This window comes from Pundamilia nyererei, unplaced genomic scaffold (assembly GCF_000239375.1).
Source record: "Pundamilia nyererei isolate P.nyererei 1_Seehausen unplaced genomic scaffold, PunNye1.0 scaffold00187, whole genome shotgun sequence".
In the NCBI taxonomy this organism is placed as follows: Eukaryota; Metazoa; Chordata; class Actinopteri; order Cichliformes; family Cichlidae; genus Pundamilia; species Pundamilia nyererei.
In genome coordinates, this window is record NW_005187588.1 from 1,146,510 (window position 1) to 1,154,713 (window position 8,204).

General features: G+C 39.3%; 1 protein-coding gene across 1 annotated transcript in view; it reads right to left on the bottom strand.

The window, feature by feature from the left end:
• atf7ip (activating transcription factor 7 interacting protein) overlaps positions 1 to 5,275 on the bottom strand; it is a 31,092-nt gene extending 25,817 nt beyond the window's left edge. Inside the window, exon 1 of the mRNA XM_013914342.1 lies at positions 4,671 to 5,275. The gene's annotated coding sequence lies outside the window, so the exon portion shown is untranslated. The remainder of the gene's footprint in view (positions 1 to 4,670) is intronic.
• Between the last annotated feature and the right edge of the window lie 2,929 nt (positions 5,276 to 8,204).

Genomic DNA, 8,204 nt, shown 5'->3' on the forward strand with positions numbered 1-8,204 from the left:
CAACATTACATCTGAAACAACCAAGATTTCTAATCAGCAGCACAACAAGACATCAACGACGAATAACCAGCACACAGAATTTTGAACCTAGATCACATTTCTCATCTCTCTCATTTTCAGCCCAAAGCAAAGGAACCGGCTCCAACTGGCTGAAACCGGTTCTCATAGACTTGGCATGCTTTCAAAATCTCACAAACAAGGGCAAATTTTTTCCTATTTAAAGTTAAAAATACAGTACTGGAAGCCAGCATCACGCCTGACCTAACTTCCATAAGAATAATTTCATAACATAACATGTAAATGTCAGAATCTGTAATTAAATGAGAAACACACAAACTGATTTGCCTTTTCATTGTGGACAAATCAGTTATGTCTCTATATTTCTACATTTGATTTATTTGATCAATCTATTAAGAATTAGCTTAAATTTCAATAAATAACCATGGTGACATGGTTTTAACCATAACTACTATGATATACCAACATGAATACCATTTCATGTTGAAGTGCACCGCTTTGTAAGAATTTAAGATACATAACAAATAATGTCACACAATAGCAGTGGCACGTATTGAGAGTATTGAGAATCAATATGCATTTTGTCACTTGACCAGTTATATAATGTGATATATTATTTTTAATTATTTCTCTACAGAAAATGCTGCAAGATACAAGTATGCTCTGTGTGACATGGTACAGTGATGTGGCCTACCTGAATGGCACTTTACGCCCTTGTCTAATATACACATTAAAAGTTCAGATGAATCTGAGTTATGTCATCAAATTCTGCTGATATTTATCACTGAGGCCAAAAACTCTTGGCCTATAGTTGTCATGAGCCAACAGCTGCACAGTGCCGACTTACATCTGGTAGCAAACATGTATAAACCAGGACTGCTGTCACACTAACTCCCCCTTTTCTCCACATGGAGCTCCCCAGAAGGTCTCGATTTTAATGATAGAAAACAAAAAAAAATATTTTTTTTATTTACAATCTTAAAATCTTAATGAAGCTAGCTCTACAAATTGCTGATTTATAAAACTCAATACAGACAATCTTACACGGTATAAGAAGTTAAATAAATTCAGCAAAGTCAAATATAACATCTACAAGAAAGCTTTTGAAAAATGTATGTGGCGCCTTTAAGGGCTGCTTCCTCTTCTGCAGATAAAAAAAAAAAAAAGACTGTAATGAATTACAAGTGCACCATGTGAGCACTGCCGCTGGGTGAAGCGGGGGAGGTGAAACCAAAAACAAGGCCATACCATGTTCTAAAAAGCTAAAAACCAAATATTAAACTCTTAATTTTCTCTGTTTCTATGGACACGGTTATCAATAACATTATAATGGGGAGTTGGAAAATATGAAAGACTCCAAATCTGAAGACAGATGAAATTGCCCAAACCACTTGGTGCCTGATATTTTATGCAGTTCAGAAATCACTCCGCTGGCCTTATATCTATTCTGCGCATCAGTTCACCAAAACCAAAAACAAAGTGAGATTTCTCATTTGTAGTAAATTTGTGTGATAGGTCAAAGACAAAACCTGCTTAATTCTTGTCTGATGAGATCGACTTTAGGCCACACCCACATCCTAGGACAGTGGAATGGAAAATTACTAGACTGTACCACTTTAAACCAAGAGGGGAGGGGTGCAGCTGCCTCTTACTCACATTAGCCATTATATTTTTCTATTCTATCACATTGAAGGCTCTATCTAGATTGCAGTTTGATAAGCTACAGCGATTCCTGCAAGTGTATTTTTTAAAACGCTAACTCTTCAGTAAAGCTGCCAATCCAACGACACAAAACAGAGTGACATAGTCCATTTATTACTTTGGCACTTTCTTCATTCGTTTCTATCTCAAGATAAACAACTACACATTAAGATCTGTCATTTTTTTTGTCCCTCGCCCAAATTACCACCTTTGCAGGACACTGATTATGTCTGCAGCTTCCTAGCACCAACACGGCACAGTCGCTACACTGATGTTGTAGGACTGGCTTTTAATGTCTTGAAGTGAGGTATGAACATACCCAAGACACAAATGTACATTTCCAGTTGTGAAATTTGGGAGAAAATTCATTATATTAACAGATTTTTGATTCCGTGTGGCAGATAACTGGGCAAAGGGAGAGAGTGAGGACAACTCTTTCTTGTCCTTTTTCCAATGTATCCTTGTGAATAACTAACAAGGTTGTTTTTCCCACCTGAAACAGTTTGTTACGAACAAAAACAGTGACAATGTTTAAGTAGCTTTTTGCTGTTTGTTTTAACATTTAATGTCATATTAATCAGAATTTTAAAAATTTGCCAGTGTAATATTATCAATTCTATGGTATTAGAAAGTAATTAATTTATCACTGGCCACTGCCACTGCTAGCTGACATTTTTTGTTTTACGCATTTCTAACATATACGAAGCTAACCTGGAAGTGGCTTCTATCTGACGGCCACCAGAGGGTGACAGTTGTGGTTGCAAAAAGAACCTCTGGTTCTACAGAGATCTATGGGGGGAAAAAGTTTATTTTGACCACTAAACATTTTCGTGCGGAGTTTAGGGCTTAATCGAGCATTCTGTTTTTTTGCAACCGAAAGGGCACCGGTTAAAACACACATCCAAACTGAATACAATCTTAAAGCGAACACAGGTAAAACTACAAACTGTAGCATAGCATATTACTATTACAGTAATTGCAAAAACCTGGATTACAGGAAAAGCACAATAAATAGCTACAGCAAAGTCAAATATAACTTTAAACACACACACACACACACACACACAAAAATAGGTTGTGCCTTTAAGGGCTGCTTCCTGTTCTGTAGGGAAACAACAGTCTCTGTAATGAATTACAAGTGCACCATGTGAGCACTGCAGAAGTGAAGAGGGGGAGGTGAAACCAGAAACAAGGCATGATTCAAAAAATTAAAAGCAAATATGAAACTGTTGACTTTATATTAACTGATTTTTTTTTAAAAAATATGTAAGATGTTGGAAAATATGATGAAAGACTACAGCACTGAAAACTGAGAAATTGCCCAAGGCATTTGGTGTCTGATCTTTAGTGCAGTGTAATGATCATGTACATCTTTCCATCTTTCCACCAAAACCATAAAAGGTGGAGATTTCAGTTTTCAAGTAAAGTCACTGGCAGGTAAAAAAACCAAAACCTGCTCAACTCTTGTCTGATCATTGACTTTAGGCCACACCCACATCCTAGGAGAGTGAAATGGAAAATTACTGGATTGTACCACTTTAAACCAAGAGGGGGAGGGGGCGGGTTCAGCTGCTCAATATGAGGAATGCAGCTTTCTCCTACTCACTTCTAGTCACTTTAGACAGCTAAGTTAAAAAGATTATACTGTAGCAGTGAATTTAGGGATACCATCTAGTAAGAGCTAAAAAACTTTTGTGGATATTATTTTTTTTTAAAAAGCCACATTTTCATTTAGCATCCACAGAAGATCAATAACGGACGCCACAAAGCTTTTTGTTATGTCAACATGCTGATTATATTCGCTGCTTCCTAGCACCAACATGGCGCAGTTGCTACATTGACTTTGTAGAACTTTACCTAAAAAGCCATAAAATGAGGTACAAAAACATCAGAGACACAAGTGTGCATTTCCACATTCTGAATTGGGAAGCAAACTTAAAGTATTTGATTACTGATGAGATGTAAGAACTCTTTCTTCAATCAGCAGATAGTAAAGCGACTATTATTTATATCAGCTGTCCCCAACCCCTGGGCCTCGAACCGGTACCGGTCCGCGAGTCGTTTGGTACCGGGTCGCAAGAGTTGAGGCTCAGGTGTGAAATGTATGGTTTTCAGGGTTTTTATCGGTTTTCAGCGTTATTTTGTTATCGTTTTTATCGTTAACTCGGTTTTTCTGGGTCTTTTCACCTGTGTTATGAATAAATCTTTTTTTCGTTACCGGTACTAGTTTTATTTTGTTGTATTTATCCGCGACACATTAAAGGCCAGTCCGTGAAAATATTGTCAGGCACAAACCGGTCCGTGGCGCAAAAAAGGTTGGGGACTGCTGATTTATATAACTAAAGATAAAGGTGACTTGTTTCACAACGTTTATCAGAAATCAAGGAATAGACATGTAATTTTTTTAAAGCTCAAATGTTCTAAAATATATGCTGTATGTAATTTAAAAAAAACTACCTGAATAACAAATGTAAGATATATCAGCATTCAAATCAATTCACAGTTTAATGCTAGCATACACGGATGTTATGACTCCGGACTGGTTATGCAAACGACTTTTCTAGCACACAAAAAAACGAATCGAATATAAGCCATTAGAGAATTTTTTTTAAAAAAATGTCTGTAAATAAAAGCTGCAAATAAAATGTTTTCACACCGTGATATCGATTAAAAAAACCAAAACAGTATCAATATACCATTATTCATTTAGCGAACACTGACACTGCTAGCTGACAGGGTTTTCATTATGCATGTCTGCTGTAATCCCGGTCTGTAGGGGTCACTGTTGCATTGTATGCAGCCAACTACCAGTAACAGATTTTTTCCCCTAATTCATATCAAATGTTTCTGTTCAGAACCACAAGTTCCATAAAGGATGACATTCACTGCCATTAAATAAAAGTACAAATAAGCTGTCTGGGTAGCATGCTAACTGCAGTACCTCGACTCACCGAATTTCTCTACGCTGTCCGCCGACGTTCCCGCGATTTTAAGCTTCGTTCCGTACGGTCCCCTCCTCACCCGCTGGTGTCCAAACCAACTCTTACGGACCCCCTGTGTGAAGCGCCGATGCTCTCGGGATGCGTTATGAGTGCTGCATCAAGTCCACGTTCTCAAGATGAACCGGGGAAACTAGTGAGCTGTGCCACAACAACAACTGTTGTGTTCGCGGATTCAACCGACTGCTCCGCGCCCCCTCTGACTCGCGAACAGACTCCTCCTCCTTTCGCGCACGCACAAAAAAACTCCAACGGCTGACGTTGCGACCGGGGGAGAGGGGGTTTGGTCGTTAAACGACTAACGGTCGCGCAGTCCAGAGATGCAGTCTGAGTGGTTCACTCGGTTTTTTTTAAAGCATCCTGTTGGTCACCGTGCTGAAGTCGGTAGATAAAAGCAGGCAAGGTATGTATATGAACCGCTGCAGGATGTTTTAGGTCGGTTAGTATGGAGGATATGCAGGACTCAAAGAAAATGTGCTGCAGCTTGTAGTTACCCTGCAGCAGGAGGAGCAGGTTTGAGACAGAATCACAGAGCCAATGAGTGGTAGAGAACAGGCAGCTGAACATTGGCATGGAGGGGGAGGGGTGTCCAGACAGAGCCCAGAGACATTACAGTGGTAAGGGGGAGGGGTTATAGGGAGGGGGAGGAGCCTTCTGCCAAACAACAGCCTGAAAATTTGTCTGTAACCTAACTACAGACAGTAGTGTGATTGTAGTTTTATAAACCTACACTCACAGTTACACCACAGACCTGCTGCATCGGCAAGCATGGTGGTTATGCAGGGTGTTAGGTACATTGAAGTGTTGCACTTTCTACGCGGAAGTGCACACATGAGAAGAGTCCACCTGAAGGTCCCAGCGAGTAGTTATGTTATGTTATGTTATGCTATTTATTAGAAACAACAGTCTTTTTGCAGTCATTTCCTTCTGAGATCACAAAGCATTAATTCAGGTCAGCCATTTTGTGCACTCACTTGTGCTTGAGGAACTTGCTGTTCCCCAAGAGGCCAGCAGGGGGTGAGTTATAGTGGTCTTATATTCTCATGTTTGTTGGTATTCCAGAAAAGGAATAGCTTAAACCTTTGCACCTCGTGTTGTCTGAGTCCCTTTGCAGCAGAATCCATGTGATCGGGAGCAGGGGAGCTGGTATCTGTGCTCTCCAAGAGCCTGCGTGTCTCTCTCTTTCTCACACCCTTTTGCACACCGACATGTCTGCAGTGCTGGAGAAAGCAGCCTTGAGCTTAGACAAGTCACCCCCTGTGGTCAAATCAGCTAGGCTACACTGTAGCTTAGTTCTCATACATTGATATTGGGGCATAAATTGAACACACAGCAATAAAAAACGTTTACATTTTCCTTCGCTTAGGCAGTACAAGCAGCCTGAAAATAGCCTGCATAGCTGAAGCTCTCAGAGTTTGGTGAATCACCGTTTAGAGTCCTCAATAAATCATAACACGCTGCTTTGATGGTAGAAGTATTTTTGCATAGTTACCCGTGCAAGTGAAGGAATAAATTCTTTTAAAATTAGAGTACTTTTCAATTTATTTGTCGGGATTATTTAAAATTCCTAATGGTGGAAATCTCACTATATCGGCAGGTGAGCTTGTATGTTTCGGCAGAGTTATAAAGCTGTCTGTACACATGCCTCTTTATTTAAAAAAAATAAATCTCAATAATCGCATTTGTTTCACTCTGTCTTTACACACTCATTTGTAGCCACAAATTTGCTTATTAAAACCCACAGCAGGCTTGACTTCCTGCAATAATAAAAAAAACGACATTTGTATTCATTAGTTTGAAGTACTCACACTTTCACATAATACTTGTTGATAATTGTGAGTTCTTGAGTGGTGTTTGTGTATACATGTATTTATAACAGGATCCATTCTTCTCAAGCCTTAAAGCAGAATTTTTCCATGTTCCCATTTCCTCCAAATATACCTTTGGTAAGATTTGCAAGGTTGCAGTCTCAGCTGCCACCAGTCTCTCACCTTAATCGAGCTTTCAGAAAGGCGTTGGCTTATCCAGAGGTCGTCTGTGCATAGGTAAGGTCTCCCTTTACCGATGCTGAGCCGGGTCCCTTGTCATCATATGGAGTTTTCAATTGGCCTTTCTGCCCAGCAGTTCTACAGTGTTCCTGTTAATTACCGTTATTAATGATATTATAATAGGCTTTTAAGCATCAGTTAGCTTAACTCGAGATTTCCTAAGTAGGAGAGCAAAGTTGGAGTGGTCAGAAAATTTGTCGGTACAAGTCCATTCACCCACTTTCTTCAGGGACGCCAGCGAGCGCTGGAGCCTATCCCAGCTATCATAGGATGACAGGCGAGACACATACATGAACTGTATGAGACCTAATGAGTTAATTAATGCTGACTTCTGAGAGTTTCATTGAATGTTTGGGATGGGAGTTAAATATATAATGAAATGACACATCTTATTTCCCCGAAGGGCTTTATTCATTTCTTTTTACTTTGAAATTTAATAAACGTTTAATTTGCCTTGAGGTGTCCAAACTTCTGCATGTATTGTAGTGCTTGTTTATAGCAGAAGGAGATTTTGGGTAGGCATGAGTAACAGACACTTGTTTTCAGTGTATAATTTTATTGACTTTGTGAAGCTAACCTTAAACTAACAAGCTAAATATATAAATCTCCACAAAAGCTATGTAGTCTGTTTCAAATAGAAACAATTCTGGAAGGACAAACAATTCTGGAGGATCATTTTTAATATCATTATATTAAAAATATTAGTTTAATACCAAAGCCCACATTAAATTTAGCTTTAACCACCATCCGCACACACTGTTTTTAACCTCAGCTGAACACGATAAGTCAGCCACAAAGCCAATGATAAAGAAACTGTAGCTCACGGTAAACCACAATCATGATCTGCCAGCCAATTTGTCTACATGGTGTGCCAGATCCTTTAGAGTCTCCGCGTAAACAAGAGAACGCCAGAAAATCATATTAAAAATTAACTAAAGTTCTTTATGAGCACAACAAAGGGTGCAAAGTTTCAAATCGAACTTTAGACAGTCTTTAATTTGCCGTCTTCCCAAGACAAAGTCCACGTAAGGTCAGTTTACGCTAATACGTGTTGGTAATAGTCTGGTTGTCATGTGCTTCCTGCATTCAGTCAGCTTCCTTCCCGAACCGTGTGGTATTTACAGTAGTGTAAGCATGTGGGAAGAGGACTGTTTCCACCCATGTGCCTCATGTCAGAGAAGTGTAAATAGCATCCCAAACTGAGTGCAGTCCTGCAGATGGAAAATGTGATACTGCCCCCATACCTTCCTGCAGTGTACTGCAGTTACAAAAACACATTTATGTGGTATGTATATGACGCGTCAACAATAAAATGATGGACTAACACCTTTTTAATAGTCAACGTCATAGATTATGTCAACAAATTGTGGCAGCCCTACTAGCCAACTAGTGTTTCTGATGTCTACTAGCAAGGGGAGTAACATCTATAAATCTAGTT